This window comes from Marmota marmota, unplaced genomic scaffold (assembly GCF_001458135.2).
Source record: "Marmota marmota marmota unplaced genomic scaffold, marMar, whole genome shotgun sequence".
Lineage (NCBI taxonomy): Eukaryota > Metazoa > Chordata > Mammalia > Rodentia > Sciuridae > Marmota > Marmota marmota.
Window position 1 is genome coordinate 6,163,823 of NW_025999968.1, and position 18,536 is coordinate 6,182,358.

General features: G+C 36.4%; 1 protein-coding gene across 8 annotated transcripts in view; it reads left to right on the top strand.

The window, feature by feature from the left end:
* The first annotated feature begins 12,245 nt into the window (after positions 1–12,245).
* The window catches only part of Spice1 (spindle and centriole associated protein 1), a 58,955-nt gene continuing 52,664 nt past the window's right edge, over positions 12,246–18,536 (top strand). For 4 of the 8 annotated variants that reach the window (XM_015478506.2, XM_048803296.1, XM_048803295.1 and 1 more), the window contains exon 1: positions 12,246–12,374. The gene's annotated coding sequence lies outside the window, so the exon portion shown is untranslated. Of the gene's footprint in view, positions 12,488–12,558; positions 12,686–18,536 lie in introns of those variants that run through there. The other 4 variants (XM_015478507.2, XM_048803294.1, XM_015478509.2 and 1 more) reach the window with 4 other exon arrangements.

The window sequence follows — 18,536 nt, forward strand, 5'->3', positions numbered from 1 at the left end:
TGCGTGNTTCCCTTGTTTCTTTCCCTCCATCGGATCGTCACGTCTCACGCTCTCTCTCTCTCTCTCTCTCTCTCTCTCTCTCTCTCTCTCTCTCTCTCTCTCTCTCCCCCTATATGTGTCACGTATGTAAATATGAACAGTCATAAAAAAATAGATATGGTAAAGAGGACAATTTCAGCTCTGCCTGAAGTCTAGTCCCAGAATTTGTCAAAGAGGACTAGAGTAACTAGATTTATGCAGAAGGCATTTCTTCCCAGTGTCTTTCTTGCTTTACCTCTGCAGTGACTTCTTGCAGATTCCAGTAGAATTCCCAGTATCCTAAATTGCTTTTTAAGAAACAGAAATCACAGCCCATCACAAAAATGAAATACCCTTCCAGCAAAAATTGGGGCTGTAGATTTAGAGAGCAATACTACCAGGTAAGGAGTAGAGTAAGAGGATCCATGGTAAGTCCTTGGAAAACAGCCAAGTTAGGTGTGGGAGAAGACTGACTGTTTTATTTCAGCATTTTGTAAACTAGAAGAAAATAGAATTGTTAACCTGAAGGGACATTAAAAGAAAAAATCTACCAAGAAAAAAGACCTTGTTCAAAGATTTAAGATTAGAGATTTAAATCTTAGTACTTGCCATTCAAATGAAGGAGGATGTTTGTTTTCCTCATTGAATTCCTACAAATTATTAAAGTATCAGGAATAAATGCAGTATCTATACAGTTTTTAAACTGTAATCAGAAAACAATGCTGATGGAAGATTGACTTAGACTACTCCTTATTAGGACAATTTTCACTTAAAAAAAAATAAGCTCTTGAAAATGTATACACATGTAAGCAAAAAAAAAAATTTCCTTCAAAGAAGTGTCTAGGAGTAAAAATTTTAAGTAGAATTTACTATTTTTGAGAAACATAACAATTTCACCCACAATTTGAATGGCTTTAAACTGCTTTATTGATAATGTGTATTTCTCTTTTCAAAATCTAACAAAATTTCACTTTGAACTTGAAATTTATGAAGGTCTTTGAAATTAGCTGGGGTGGCCAGTCCAAAGCAGTCTCTAGAGATGTAGGATACTGGAGTCTTAAACATTATGAGACACTAGGAACTGGCTGTTTCACAAAGCAACACCTTCTTTTCTGGACAAGCATCTCTTAGTTGAAACCTACCTTTCTCCCAAATTCACTTATACTAGTCCAGCCCTCTGGAGCCACTGGAATAAACCTAATCCTTCTTCCACATGACAGCCTTGTAGATATTTGAAAGGATTCTTCCTTCAAAACTTTGTCCTAACTTTAAGCCATGAAATTAGGAACAATTGGAACAGATTCTTGGACACAGAATGAATATTTATTATGTAAGTATTATTCCTAAGCCATTGTAGGTGGTATCTATTTTCTACCAGAAAACTTGCCTTATGTACTACACATGATTCTGTGCTATGATCTAATCCTGATTCTGGAGACCAAATCCATTGAGTTATTTTCAATAATTAATCTCAGAATCACAAGATTGTTGTAAGGATAAAAGGAAGAAAAAAGTATTTAAAAGTATATTTAAAAGTTTATAATTGTTGTACAAACTAGCATTATTATTGTATGACTGCCAGTTCAATAACCAAAAAATAAAATATGGTTCATTGGTAGGTATTTTTAATATCTACAGCTCCAAAATTCCACTTTGAGAGACTGAATATCCAAATGGGCATTGGGAATAAAACTTTGGCCCATAACTTCTGCAGCTACTGACTCAGGAATCTGACCTATAAGCTTAGTGGCAACCAGTTCCTTGTACCAAACCACAACCTTGGCCTCAAGTGGTACAGAAAGTTAGGATTGGCCAGTGAGTCAGCTTACCTAGTTTTTGGCCCTGCTTTCAACACAAGATCTACTAGAGGAAGCCAAATATGCTCCTCAAATCATAAAGTGCCTTGCTTCTAGTTAGCCTTCCTTCAGCTTCTCCACACCACAAGCCAATCAGCACGTACCTGAAATGCTCTCTTGTTTTTTTTCACTACAAAGATTTCTCTCCCCTGCCTACCTTTGAGTCTATGCCAAGCACAAGTGATGGTGGCTCAATCTCTTGCTACATCATGCTCCGAATAACCTGTATTTGTTTTCATTTTATTTCCATAATTTTTCAGAAGATTCCACAGAGGTACTATCTGTATATCCTGTTACTGTGCATCCTAGTTATCTACCAGGTGTGATACTCACCCCTTGTGCACACAATATGCATTAACATGTCAGACCAGCACTGTGTCTGAACCCAGCTGTCTTAGCTTTTGCTTTGGCTATCTTGGCTCATTTTGGTACAGAATTTTGTTTTTGGTTCTCATTGTTGGCCACCATTTTTTAAAAAAAAAATATTTTGTTTATTTAGTTGTAGTTGGACCTTTTATTTTCTTTTTATGTGGTGCTGAGGATCAAACCCAGGCCTCGCATGTGCTAGGCAAGCGCTGTACCGCTGAGTCACACCCCGATCCCTGTTGGCCATCTTTGTATGAGTTGGGCCATTCTTTTTTAAATCCCCTTTTGCTCTCTTTTCTGCTTCTGTTTTGTGTTGTGCTGTCTAAAAGTGTCACAGAGTAGAACATAGGCATAAGCCCCATAACCTTTCAGTTTGAGTTGGCCTTTACCGATCAATGCGGTTCTTATTCATTCAGACAAACTTTGCAGTAGGTCACCAATAAAACCAGATAGAATCATCTTTCCACCTGAGAATTTGGTCCACAGAGTGTTCTCTCTGGTGTTCCACCTGCCTGTGAGCACAGATTGTCAGGTCTGCATTTGGAGGCAGCTAACAATAAGTTGGGGGCTCAAGATGCAAAAGTGCAAAGCTTCACTTTTGACCAACCATTGCTGGTTCTTATGAAGTCAACTCAATCTGATTTTTCTCTTCTTCCAGGAAAAACTCCATCTTATATATACACACACCACAATCCTAATTCTTGCATTTAACTCTCTGAATGGCACAACTTCACCAAAGATGATAACAGCTTTCAGTGACTATTCTGGGGAAACAGTAGATTTGAACAAAATTGTGAGATAGATCCTATCAAATTGTTAACACCCAAACTCCCCCAATATCCACTGAAACCAAAAGCAAAGAATGACTTCAAACTTACAGTTGAGGGCTTTATATCCAAAAGTGCACTAGCCCTTGTAACATTCCTATGCCACTAGGAAAGTAACCAAACGGACAAAGATATTGATTTGTTCAAGATCTCAGGAAGGAGTGGGGATGTAGCTCAGTGGGAGAGTACTTCATGAGGTCCTGGGTTTGATTCTCAGCACTGAAGACAAACAAACAAACAAACAAACCACAAAAATCCCAAAAAACTCAGGGCCACAAACAAATGGTTACTTCTCATTCCTCATTAGCATCGAACCTAAACACTATCCTGTAATTAGCTCCTCCTCAAATTCTTCCTCATAGAGGATTATTGCCTTGCTTTTTTCAATGTTTAACAACAGTTAATATCTTTTTGCTTTCATCTGAGAGGATGACACCATACCGGGATAGTAAGACCCCTGGGACTCAGTGAAATCCTTTCCCATTTTCCCTAGGCCCTTAATCAAGAACGAATAGATCCAATTTCCCTTGTTATTAAGGTTGGCTATATATGTACATGATCTCCTACCTTGTTCAGAGAAACCTAGAAAAAGCATTCAATTTACTTGCTGTAAGTATTAGTAGAAAAGGAACATAAAGTTTCAAGAAAGGTAAATTAGTATTTGCCAAAACATAGTTTTGGAGCATGGCCTATTTAAGCTAAAGACTGTCTAAATTTATTGGAAACCCTAACAAAACTCCACTGGCAATGACTTCCGTGTCTAACTGTATGCTTATGACGATTTTGGATGCCAAGTTTTTTGAGACTGTGACACCTCTATGAAATGGGTAAATCCCCAACTACAGCCCCTGTCTTCTGAGAGCCAGTGTATTGAATGAGTCTTCTATAATCTGAAGCAGGCTCTTCAATACCCTTTTCCCCCTGGCATCTTTAACTACAAAAAACCTTTTCATCTATTTCTGCATGAGTGTTCTGGACAAACCTCAGGGGTTTAACCCAACTTCATGAGAACCATCAAAACACATTACTTACTACAACCTCAGCCTCAACCCAATTGCAAAGCCTTTGCCTTTGGGTAATAGCACCACTCTAAAACCTGTTGAATTTGTCCCAGGCTCCATTATTGACCTTATGGTTCCTCATGCAGTACAGACTTTACAACTGACTGAGAACATGAACACTTTCCAGCCTATTAGCCTCTCTTTTCTAATGGACTATCATTTTACTGCCTATTTCTCTCTCCCTTAAGCTTCTTAATCTCTTCAAAGTTTCTGTTTTTCTTTCTCACATTACTATTCATTGCTGCAACACTCTGACTCCTGCCACTCTCCTGACCTTACCAAAAGAAGAGGAACCTCATGAATATCTTACCTTACTAGAGAATAGCCTTGCAACATCTTGCTCGGATTTATTAGAAAATTCCACCAAAAATATTCACAAATAATCTTATAGTATTTGTTGATGGGCCACACCTCAGAATTGGGATTACTGAGCTACCACAAATGCTATTCCTATCTGAGCTTTCCTCTAAAAGACAGTCTTCTATCTGAGGTAAACCCAGATGAGATTGCAGGACTTGTCACACTTATTAGGGCTTTTCAATTAGCCAAAGACCAAGGAGTAAACCTCTATTAGATGGAAGATATGCTTTTGGCATAGTAAATGATATTTTGGAAATAGAAGATTTTCCTGGAAATGTAAGGGTTTCTTACCTCTGAAGGAACCTTCATTAGATATGAACAACAAATGGAGGGGTTTTTAGACACATTCCTACTTCTAGTGAAATCATTCTTATAAAGATTGATGTCTAAAGGGACAATATGGAAGTTAAACTAAATGCTCTAGCATAAACAAACAGCTTTAATGAAGATTTTGATACTAACTAAATCCCCAAAGGATAGCTTTCTAGACTAACTGAAAGGTGCTTACATAAAATATAAGCATTTAGTGTCTGACTTGAAAAAAGAAGAATGGAAAAAAATTTGGTTTTTATCCTTCATTCAGATAATCTTGACACTCCTAAATTGGCTATTTGGTGGTGCCAGGTGATTTCAAATGAATAGTTGAATTTCTTTATGAAACTATTCATCACGGTAAAAACAGATTAATTACTATCTTAAATCACCATTGATGGGGAAACTTTAAAAAGACATCTGAGATTTGTTTTGGGGTAACAAGTTACTTGTAAACAAAACAGTATTGGAAAAATGATTAAGATGAAGAATGGCCCAAAACTGAATCCTCAAGGAATCTTTGAACATCTTTAGATGGGATATTTCCTACTTTTAGGATGGGTTGAATGTTTCCTTGCTGAAAATCTCCAGCCCTTATAGTCTCTAAAAAATTGTTTGACTTTGCACTTGCAACTTGGGTTATATCAACTTACTGAGGCACACAATTTACAGGAATTATTGCAAAATAATTTCACAATTATTACAAAAGAATTTTACCCCATTCTCAACTACTACACAACCCTTACCAACTACAAATTGCTATGCAGATTGAAAATACCAGTGGAATCCTTAAATTAAAATAAGCAAAACTTTCAAAACTTCTTGAGCCACCTTGGCTAAAGACATTCACACTAGCCCTTATGGACATATGATCTATTCTCTCAAGGACACATTGGTTACCCTATTAAGAACCATCAACAGAAAGGCCTCTGTTTTTAGAAATTTCATCCCTAGTACTAGACTCTGTTAGAGTCTGTAAACAAGTCAAGACGGCGCCTGGCATTTTGCAGAGGGAGTGGTTTGTGAAGTAACGCCAGTGAGCCATTAAGTGTGGAGATTCCTTATTGGTTGACTGCTGTATCTAGTTTATGTTAATTAAGATAAGTTGTGTGTAATGTATATATACCCCTCCAGTCCTACAATAAACGGCTCCCACTCCTGCTGCATCAATCTACACAAGTTGCTCATCACCCCCCAGTTATTTTGCTGCAGCCGGACTGCGGCAAGACTCTTCCCTGATGCATGTAGATTTGGTAAAATATTGCAAGGGACTCATGTACTGTACCTAGTCCTAAAAAGAACAAGTTAAGGCCTCCTTCCCACAACATCTTCCTAAATGAACTCCTCATGAACATCAATCAGGAAATTTCATTTATGGAGAGGGACATTGGATAACAAGTGTTGTCATTTGAAAGAACCTTAATCAGGTATTATACTTAACAGATACAGCAGTGACATTCCAGCAAGCCAATCTTGACTTTATGTTTCACCACTGTATTAGGAAGCTTCTCATTACTTTAATGAAACTGAAATAATTAACTTATAAAGATCAAAGGTGTATCTTGGCTCACAGTTTTAGAGGTTCTAGCCTAAGATCAGGTAGACTCACTGCTTTGGGCTTTTGTGGGTATGCTGGATGGCAGTGGAGGGGAGCGCATGGCAAAGCAAACCAGGAAGCAAAGGAGAAAGGCATCAGGGTCCAAAAATCAGAAAATTTCATTTAATGAGAGACAAATTGGAAGAAAACTGCTCTTGCACTTCATTGGAAGGAACCTTAATCAGGTACAGTTATTAACTAATATAGCAGTGATAGTAAACTAAGTGACCTCAGGACCTCCACCTGGGCCCTAGCTCCTAAAGGTTCTCCTCCAATAGCACTATCCGGAGGACCATCCCTTTAATTCATGAGTCTTTGGGGACATTCGAGGTCCAAACCCTAACAACAACTAGAGAAAGAACTCAGAATTCCATACTATTGGAAGGCTCCTCCAATAGGGGACCTCAAGCTGAAAATTCTCAAAGATCCTCAAGAAGCAATTTATCTCAGGAAATAGCCACTTGACTATCTTTGGAACAGAGAGATGACCTCTTAATAGATAGCTTCTACTCAAGACCTCAGACCAAGACCTCTGTTTAATTCCTGTTTTGTTTTTAACAGCTTATTGATAATCATTCTTCTCATTTACTATAGGCCACTGGTTACAGACAACTCCAAATAGCCCTTTTTCTGTTTTCACTTCCTCTTTATTGTAATTGTTAAATTAGAATATATTAATTCTAACACAATTCTTATATTATCCCAAACAGTAGCCACTGTCATCAATCTTACTATCTGCTGGATATGCCATCCATTACAGGACCATTATAATAAAAGTCTATCGGTGATTCCAGCCTGATCAAATGAGATCATAGGGCCTTACAGCCCATGTCATTTCCACCTACACTTACATGACAAACAGCATACACATTAAAATGTGAATTGGCTAGTTTCTCTTCTTCTAAAAAGAGAACCAATTATTAAAATCTTTTTATCAGATAAGTAATTCTAAGATTGAATTCAACAAACTATGAAGGTTGGTCCCAAATACTTGCCATGTGGAAAAGACTAATAGATATCTAAATACATAACCCAACTAATGTAAGGCCTTGGTTATGACTTCATGTTATGAATACTTTTTTTCTTTTTTGGATTATGGGCCACTACCCCTTTTGGAAGCAGGACACATGGTCTCTTTGCCTCAGACTAACACTTCATGAACTGTAATAATTGTATGCCAAGTCTTGTCTGCACACAGTCTTTTGTCATGATGCATTGTGTTAGATATATGTCTTTTGTAGATGTATTTAATCAGGTTGAGGAGGTTTGTTTCTTGCTCTTTCTGGTTAACTGAGAGTTTTTTATTAAGAATCAGTACTGGGGCTGGGGATGTGGCTCAAGCGGTAGCGCGCTCACCAGCATGCGCGGGGCGCTGGGTTCGATCCTCAGCACCACATAAAATAAAAAATAAAGATGTTGTGTCCACCGAAAAAAACTAAAAATAAATATTAAAAAAATTCTCTCTCTCTCTCTCTCTTAAAAGAAAAAAGAATCAGTACTGGATTTGTTCAAATGCTTTTTCTGTGTCTACTGAGATGAATATCTATATGTCTAAATCTATCTATTACCTATTTTTTAATGTGTTGAATTACATTGACTGACTTTCAAACAAGTCCCATTTGTTCACAATGGATTCTTTCAGTATATTTTTAAATTCAATTTGGAAAATTTTGCTAAGATTTTTTTTTTGCAGTTATCTTCATGGAAGAATATTGGCTTGTAGTTCTCTTTTCTCATAATATTTCCTTCTGTTTTAGACCATGGGGTAGTACCAGCCTCATTGAAGCACTTAGGAAATATCCCCTTCTTCTTAGTTTTTCATTATATAAAATTGTTAATATTTCTTCCCTAAATGTTTGGTAGAATTTGCCAGTGAAGGCTTTGGGGACTATAGCTTGCTTTGAGGGAGGGTTCTTAACTACAATTTCAATTTAAAAAATATGTACATTTTTTAGTTGTTGGTGAACTTTTATTTTATTCATTTACTTGTAGTGCTGAGAAGTGAACCCAGTACTTCACAGGTACTAGGCAAATGCCCTACCACTGAGCTACAATCCCAGCCCTGGCAACTTAATTTTTAAAATAGATTTAAGGGTTATTCAAATGATCTACTTGTTTCTTGAGGCTTTGGCAATTCGTGTCTTTCAAGGAACTTGTCTATTTTTATCTGTGTTGCCACAAATTCAAAATATTATATAATTCTTAATTTTTTTATCACAAATGGGTTTCATTTTATTATTCTTTAGGATCTATGAAGTCAGTAATATTATTACCTTTTTCATTACTGATATTAGTAATTTATGGCTAATTTTACCCTGATGAGTTTGGATAGAGGTTTATCAATTTGATTGATCTTCCCAAAGACCTATCTGTTGATTTTGTCCCTTGGTTTTGTATTTCTGTTTCATTGATTTAGCTTTGATTCTAAATATTTCTTTTCTTCTGCTTTTTTGATTTTAACTTGTTCTTTTTTTCTAATTTCTAATGGTAGACTCAGATCTTTCTTATTTTCTAACACAGGTGTTTAGTTCTGATATATTGCATTTTCATTTTCATGTACTTTAAAATATATTCTATTTTCTGTTTTTATTTCTTGCTTAATTAGTGGCTGTTTTAGTCCATCTGCACTACTAAAACAATACAATTTAGACTGGGTAATTTATAAGTAAAAGAAGTTTATTTCTTATAGTTCTGGAGCCTGGAAGGCCTATAATCAAAGCACCAGCAGATTCAGTGTCTATCCACCATCTTCATAAGGTGGATGGGGCAACTATCACATTTTTACATAGCAGAAGGGGTAGAACGGCTAAAGGTCCAAATAAGCTCCCCCAAACCTTTTTATAAGGGCACCTCATAAAAGTCTCACCCCTTAATACTATTCCATTGGTGAATAAGTTTTAAACTTATGAATTTGGGGGGACACATTCAGACTATAACAATGGCTTGTTTAGAAATATTATTTTTTCCTTCCAAATTGTGGTGGCTTTTCCAAGAATAATTTGGTTATTGATTTCTAATTTAATTACATTGTGGTCAGAGAACACAGCTAGTGTGATTTGAGTCTTTTTGAATTTATTGAAACTTGTTTTGTCCAGATTATTGCCTATCTCCTAAACATTCTGTATACAATAAAGAACCTGTGTATTCTGCTGATTGTTGGAGGAATGTTCTATAAATATTAATCTGCTCAAGATGGTTGGTGTTGTTCAAGTCTTTTATAAACTTGACAGTTTTCTCTTTAACTTGTATTATAAATTAATCAGAGAAGGACGCTGGTTATAATTGTGAATTTTTCATTTCACAGTGGGGTACTATCTTTTTTGCTTCATGTATTTTGAAGCTCTGTTATTAGGTGTGTGAATGTTTGGGATTATTACATCCTTTTGATTAAATGGTTCCTTTGCCATTATGAAATGAGCTTCTTTGTCTCTGGCAATATTCTTTGTTCTAAAATATACTTTGTCTATCATCAATAAAACCAGCTTTTTTGGACATATCTTTTTCTATTTTTGTCCTGTATACTTACTTTTGTCTTTATCTTTAAGGTATTTTTTCCCTTACAGGCAGGAATTTGTAAAATCTGATCTGATAACCTTTGCCTTTGAATTATGGTGTTTAGACCATTTATGTTTAATATGATTATTAAATGCATCATCTCGAGGTTTCTTTCCATTTTCTCATCTTTGTTTATTTTTTGCTCTTTTCTGCCTGCTTTTAGAGTAATCAAGTGTTTGTTTTATTATTCATTATATCTTTTACTATACATTTTATTATTTCAACAATACATCAGGAATGGTATAATATTCCTAAAATGCATAATTCTATTTCCCTTCTCTGATCTTTATGCCATTGTTCCCCAGCTTTGTACTTTTACATATATCATATAACTCATAATACATTTTTATTATATTTTTAAACAGTCAGTAATGTTTAAAGAGATTTAAATAATAAGAAAAATAATCATATATATTTATCATAGTAGTTATCCTTTCCATTGCTCTTTATTCTTTTATAAAGTACAAATTTCCATCCGGTATCATTTTCCTAATGTTTGAAGTACCTCTCCCTTTAACATTTCTCATAATGAGAATCTACTAGTAATAAATTCTACCAATTTCTATATGTGTGGAAACATTTTATTTCATTGTTTTTTTAAAATACGTTTTTGCCAAAAAAGACATATATAAGTTGAAAGTTTGTGTTTAAGCTATATTGTCTTCTTGCTTGCTTTGTTCTAATAAGAAACTGATATTATCCTTAGTTTTGTTCTTTTATACATGTCTTTTTTACCTTTAGCTGCTTTTAAGTTTTTTTTTTCTTATCACTGGTTCTGAGCAATTTGATTATGATGAACCTTAATGTAGTTTTCATTATGTTTCCCGGGCTCATGTTTCATTGAACTTCTGAAGATGAAAGTAAAGATGAAGTCTGTGAGTAAAGATGCTGATAGGAGGATTAAAGTAGTGATGAGAGCTTATTGAAATTCTGATTAATTCAGTGTTACTAATGAAATAGGTCATTGGCTGAGATTCAGGATAGAAGAAAAGATGTTGAATATGAGAGAAAGTATAAAATTGTCATCAAGGAGGGTAGAAGAATGGAGGAACAGGGAACTTGAATAAGATTTTCAAGCATCTTTAAAGACCCACTTAAAGTTAGTGATCTTGAATTTAAAACCAGCATTGGTTTTTCTTCTATCAGGTTCAGCTGCAAGAGTGCAACACTTAGTAAGTACAAAGTTGGGATGACCAGTATTGGAGAGTTGCCCAAATGATTACAGCATCTCAGAGATGGGCAGACATTGAGAATATAAGCAAGGGCATGATTATATTGATTGGCCATAAAAGAGATCTACATCAAACTTCCTTAATCAGAGTGGAAACTATTAGAAGACAGTTCCTTACATTGAATATACATTGGTTGATCCAGTGTTTATTGGATGTATAAACGTTTCTTAATAGTAGAAAGGGGGCTAAAGGAAGTTGTATCGGAGCCAATTAACAGTTTTTGAATGACGTGTTATGTGTACAGTTCTGCCTGTCCTGGCTCCTGGGCAGCCTCACCTTAATACCAACCACTCACTGTGCTCTCAACTCTAGACACACTGGACTTCTTCCTAACCCTTGCCATACACCTTTGCATATTTAGTTGCCTCTGCAGAAATGCTCTTCCATTACCTGGTAACTATTCATTTTTGCATCTAGGCTTTCCTGAGATATTCAACTATTCCTATAATAAACTCAGTATTTAGTTAGTATACTTCATTCTTAGCACTCATCACCGTTTTACTCTTACATTCGTGTCTTTGCTAGCTTTCTGCTACTATGCTTAAGCTTCCTGAGGACAGAGACTTGTCTATTTTCAGTTCCCATTGAACCTAGCATACTCTCTGGTAGATAGGTAAGTGGTAATAAACATTTTAAAATAGAGGGGAAAGCAAATAAGTGCCATATGCGAAGACTAATGTCTCTCTTTTTCTTTTGTACCGGGGATTGAACTCAGAAGCACTCGATCCTAGCCCTATTTTGTATCTTATTTAGAGACAGGGTCTCACTGACTTGTTTAGCGCCTCATTTTTGCTGAGGCTGGTTTCGAACTGGCGATCTTCCACAACCTCAGCCTCCCAACCCGCCGGGATTACAGACGCACGCCACCGCGCTCGGCATGTCTGTCCTTCTTTTGGAGAATTCTGAAGGCCCTGACTAACACTACTTGCCTATCTTTCAATGCTTTGCCGTGAATGCCACAGAGAGCTCACTGGCTGAAAAGAGACACTAAGAACCTGGTCCCAGAGCGGAGTCAGATTCTGGGAAGCGCCAGCGCACTGAGCTCGCCGGATATGCGCAGAGGCGTGGGGCGGGGCTCTGGTAACCCAGGCAACAGTCCGGAAGCCGCGGGCTGCATTGACCTGTGGCGCGCTCCGCGGTTCCTGAGCCTGAAGTTTTAGTCGCGGTGGAGGCAGTCGGAAAACAGTAAGGCAGGTTGAGATGCGGGGCGTAGGTCTGCAGCCCCCAGGCCCTTCAAGCCGCAGGGACCCGGACTACGGACAGGGTGGGGAGAACCGAAGTGGTGTCTCTTTCTGTCCCCCAGGTCCGGGATCCTTACTACAGTAGGCCCGACGACACTCTGTGTGGTTTGACTGTGTGTGTTTCTGTGTTTCTGTTTAGCGTTTAATGCGCTCTCGGCGCACCTGAGTGTGCGCATGCACACTGTTTTGGGGCACGTTTGCAGCGAGCTGAAAATTGAGGGTACTCGATTGTGTCTTTCAAAGGGTTTACGTACCAGCAGGTGAGGAGACGAGCTACCTTGGGGTACTTTGGGATAAGGAGGATCGTTTCGATTGATGGGTGTTCAGAGGGATTTCTGAGAAGGGCCCTCGAATGTTTTGAGGAGGGAGGAGGAGAAAACCCGGTAGGGAATGGAGTGAGCTTCTCAGGGGTGTGTCAGGCACAGAAAAAAGAATGGAACTATGTGTAAAGATGAGAGCTTGGTTTGGGGATGTGTGGGAGATGTGAGGAAAAAACTGAAAGGTCAGTCGGGTCACATGGAGGGGGAGATCTGAAGCTGGGTTCACAACAGTGGGGCACCCTTAAACTATTTTAAGGAAGTGAGTAAAGGACTGAGATCTATACTCTATTCATGTATCTAGGTAGGGTTAATGAAAGGGTTTGGAAAGAAACCTTATTTCCCATGTAAGTCGAAGTGTATTTGCTAAAATTCTGTTCTAACTCCCTGCTTAAAGTTCTTCAGTGGTTTTCTGTGTGTTCAAATTGCCCTGTCTCCAAGGCCATGATCTGCCCCTCTGCCTTTCTTTTTAGGCTCTTCAGCCTATCACCCTCTCAAATCTTTGTTAAATGAAACTCAACAAGCTTTTGAAGTGCCTTCTCCTCTGCCTAGAGCATCCCCTTCACCCCTTCTAACTTCTATTCATGCTTTAGCTCTCAGATTAAACTTTTTGGGTGAATAGAGAGAGGAAGCAGCCTTTTCTCATTGTGTAGAGTAAGTTGGGTATTTCCATGGCACATGGAATTTACTTCCCACGTTGCTTTTTATTGTAATGACTTGTTTAATTGTGGTCCTCTGAAAAATTCTTGTGAGGGCACAGATGATTCTCCTTTCTTGCTGTATCAGGTGCCTGGCTCTTAGCAAGCTCTTTTAAAATATTTGTTGAACTATTAGGTGGATAATGAAGTGAATGAATGATTGAGTGAAAGGAAAACAAAAGAAATGATGAGAACCTGGAAAAAATGTTCCTAAGAAATAGAAAAGAATGGATAGGTGGGAGACATATCTTAGGTAAAGAATTAATAGGCTCTGGTATCTGAGTGACTTAAGAGACAAGAAGGAATAGGCTGTGATGCTAACTAAGGTTTTAAACTGGAACAACTAGAAGGATTACAATTCTGTAAGTTCAGATTAATTCAGCAGGCATTTACTGAGCACCCAATTATATATCAAGAACTAGAGGTTGAAGGGAATATGGATGATGAGCTGCATTTTGTATACTGTCTTTGAGATATTTGGGAGATATTGTACAGTGGCAGTTAGAAATAAACATTTAGTATTTTTAGGAAAGGTATGAATTTTTGATTTGGTACTCAGTTCAGCAGTTTGTGTGCCCACGGTATTCACAACTTTGTTTAAGGGATTTGGTGAGATCACTGAGGGAAGATGTGAATATCCCTTGGTGATCTAAAAAGTAAGCTCTATAAGAACTGACATCATATTAGAAATTTTAGTATTTTATCTCCAATGCCCAGCCAGTACATGATATATAATCTACTTCCCCAAACAATTTTTGGATTTAATGGAAAGGTAATAGGGCTGGGGAAGAACTGGGTAGAGTCCTTGCTTAAGATGTATGTGAGGAGGAGTCAGAATATTCTGTGAGGGAGAAAAAAAAAAAAAAAAAAAACAGGAGAAAGAATGTCATGGAACCCAATGGAGGAAAGGGTTTCTAAGAGTTGAGAGTCTGCACTGAAGGAAAGTGTCTGAGAAATAAGAAGGAACCAGTAATTTTAGTAATTGGAAAGTTGGTAGTATTTCAGATTTTCCAAAGATAGGCCTGGATTTTCTGGGCTGTACTAATTTTATTTGATTTCTTAGCACAGTAAACCATCAGAATACCTCTGTCCTCACATATTAGCAATAAATAATGCATTATTTTTTTTAATATTTATTTTTTAGTTTTAGGTGGACACAATATCTTTTTTTATTTTATTTTATTTTTTATGAGGTGCTAAGAATCGAACCCAGTGCCTCATGCATACTAGGCAAGCATGCTAACACTTGAGCCACATCCCCAGCTCAATAATGCATTCTTATGATCTCTGGTTTCTATAAATGGCACAAAATTTCTTTGTTAAACCACAAAGTCTGATCCTTTCTTGAGAAAAATGTCATCACTACTATTGGTGATATTCAAGAGAACATTTTTCAGTGCAAAGATGGGATCAGAGTTCTTATGTTAGCAGAAACTTGAGGTATAATTATGTTAGTAAATAAGTGTTAAAATTTGCCTCTTTAGGAAGTTTGTTGGCAAAGGGAAGGCCAGAGATAGGTTAGCTGCATAATTACTTAATCTTAGTTATCTTACAGGGCTTATTTAGAGTCAGCTGGTTGCTAGTTTACTATTTAACAAATTACCACAATTTAGTGATATAAAACAATTACATATTATTGTGTAATTTATTATTATTATTGTGTAATATTGGGCAATTTATTAAGAAAAGTTTTATTTAGCTCATAGTTCTGGAGTCTGAGAAATCCAAGATCAGGTAGCTACATCTGGTATAGATCTCATGTTGTTTCATAACATGGTCAGAAGAGGCAAAACAAGAGGGCAGCCTCTTTTTATAAAAAACAGCCCACTCTCTGGATACCCAATCCAGTTCCAAGAGAATTAAGCCAGTCCTCAGAAAGGCATCAATCTCTTTAATGACCCAATCATCTCTTAAAAGCCCAACTTCGCAACACTGCCACAAAGGCAATCCAATTTTAACATGAGTTTCAGAAGGGACGAACCATATTCAAACTTTGACATTGTCTCAATTTCCATAGGTTATGACTTTAGACAAGCTTAGCTGAATTCTGTGCTTAGGGTCTCACAAAGCTGTAAGAAAGATGTTGGCCAATCAGCATTGGCATCTGGAGGCTCAACTTGGTAAACTCCACTTCCAGACTCACTGAGGTTGTTGGAAGAATTAATTTCCTTTAGATGTCTGTATCACCCTCCCCTATGCTGCCCTCAGCTTCTTACTGAGTACTGCCCTCAGATCCTCAAAGCTGCTTGAGTTCTGTGCCATGGGCCTTTTCCACAGACATAATGTGGCATTTTGCTTCTTCAAGGCCTATAGGAGAGCATCTTTTGCTATGGTCATATCTATGACTATGTTGTGTAACATAATGCAATCACAAGTCATAGTTCCTGCCCAAACATAAGGGAGAGTTATACAAGGGTGGGACTCATTAGAGGTCATTCACAACTAGCTTTACTAGGTTGAATTACCAAGTGAAAATATGAAAACAGATGCATACCTTTGTTTTATCACTGTGTCACATGAATATGGTTTCATTGAATAACATTTTCTTGTGTTAAAATTGGCAACTTTTCACATTCATGCTAATACTTAGGTATTTGATCATGTCCTTATATTAATTTTCATATATTTTGCTTAAATTTTTTTGTTTGGGTGCATTGTATTTTCTATCACAAGTCATTATTAGTGTACAAATAGCATGATAAAAGACTTCTTAAATTTTTGTTGTTATATCAGGGCTTCTTCTATGAAAAGAAGCAAATATATGGGCCTTTTGACAACTGGTTTTGGCTATTCAGAAGCCCTTGTGTCCTTCAGATTCAGACTGTTTTTTAGAATTGAGGCTGGTGGAATTTTACTATCTAAATAAGAGTAATATTTTAAACATTAAAACTTCAAATAAAAATTCCCCCTATTTTAAAGAGTAACATAGATTCATTGTAGAAAATTTGGCAAATATGAACTCAAACACAGTTAATCCAGTTTTATCAGTTTTCTAGTTTATACTTTACAGTCAGTAAGACCTGATTTTGAGTGTCAGTTTTCTGCTCTTCTTATTATTTTTGTGACTTTGAGCAATTAACTTATACTCTCTAAATCTTGTTTTTCTCATTTGGGAAAGGAATTAATGATTGTTTTTACTGACATCATTATTGACAGCTAAGCAGGACTTAGTGTCTACCAGGCAGGGATTCTAAACACTTTGCATATTGAATTAGTTCCATTTTAGAGTTAGTGGCAAAACCAAGTGTGTACCCAGTCTGTATCCAGATTGTTCTCTTCCATATTTTTTCTCAAGACAATACATGCCTCCTAGAGTTGTGGGATTAAATGTGATGCTTTTTAGCACACAGAATTGTTTTATTAATAATGCATATAAGCATCATTGAGGATGTATTATACACAAACTTCTATATTCTATTCATATAGATTTATTGACATTACAATTCCCCTTTGCTTCTACAGACTAAATTAGAAATCTAAGTGGTTAAAGATCTAGGTGGTTAAAATACACTAGGTTCCTTTTATCCAGCAACTATTATATTTTCCTATATTTTTTTTAGATAACACCTTTATTTAGAGATAATTAGCAATCACAAAATTTGTCCTTTTAAAGAATACAATTTAGAAGGTTTTAATATATTCACAGAGTTGTACAAGCATCATCACTATTCCAGAACATTTTAGTCATCCCACAAAGAGACCCTTTGCTCATTAGCAGTAGCTTTCTTTTCTCTCCTCCCTCCAGACCTAAGCAACTACTTATCTACTTTATATGTCAGTGGATTTGCCCATTCTGGACATAGATAAATGTTCTTATACAATATGTGGTCTTTGTGTTCAGCTGTTCTTATAGTGTAGTTTTCAAGTTGTATCCATGTTGTAGGATATATCAGTACTTAAATTCCTTATTATTGCCAAATAATATTCCATTTTATGGATATATCACATTTATTTATACATTTATCAATTGGTAATTATTTAGGATGTTTCCACTTTTTGTCTATTAAAAATAATACAGCTATGAACATTCATGTATAAGTTTTTGTGTGACCATATGCTTTTAAATCTCTTGGGTATATACCTAGGAATAGAATTGCTGGGTCATGTGGTAGCTGCTTGTTCAACTGTTTGATGCATTGCCAAACTGTTTTCCTGAGTGCCTATATCATTTTACATTCCCATCAGTAAACATATGAGGATTCCAAATTCTCCACATCTGTCACTGCTTATTGTTTTTTATTATAGCAATCCTAATGGTATGAGATGATATCTCATTGTGATTTTCGTTGGTACTTCCCTAGGGATTGCTTAAATTGAGCCGCTTTTCAGGTGCTTATTGGCCTTCTGTAGTATCTTTTTTGGAGAAATGTCTATTCAAGTCTTATGCCCATTTTAAATTATTTAAAAAAAATTTTTTTTGTAATGGAGTTATAAGAATTCTTGATATATTTTGAATATACATCCTTTATCAGTGTTATAGTTTGGATCTTAAATGTCCTGCAAAGGCCCATTTGCTAAAGGCTTTGTTACCAGCCAGTGGTGCTATTGGGAGGTGGTGGAACCTTTAGAGAATATTACTTAGTAGAAGGAAGTTAGGTAGTTGTTGGGGAGAGGGTGTTTTTCACAGCAGCAGAAAGCTAACACAATCAGATACAGTAATTTGCAAATATTTTCTCCATTCTGTCGTTTGTCTTTTTACTTTACTTTCTTAAAGGATTGTGCCTCTGTGCATAAAATTTTTAAATTTTGATGCTGTCTAGTTTGGTTTTTTTAGTTGCTTATACTTTTAGTGCCATAGCTAAGAAACCATTGCTTAACTGGAGTTCCACAAATATTTATGCTTATGATTTCTTTTTTTTAATATTTATTTTTTAGTTTTAGGTGGACACATATCTTTATTTTATTTTTATGTGGTGCTGAGAATCGAACCCAGTGCCTCACGCATGCTAGGCAAGCGCACTACCACTTGAGCCACATCCCCAACCGCTTATGATTTCTAAGAGTTTTGTAGTTTTAGCTTTTACATTTAAATGTGATTCATTTTAAACTAAATTTTTATATGATATGAAGTAGTGGGATAGCTTATTCTTTTTTTA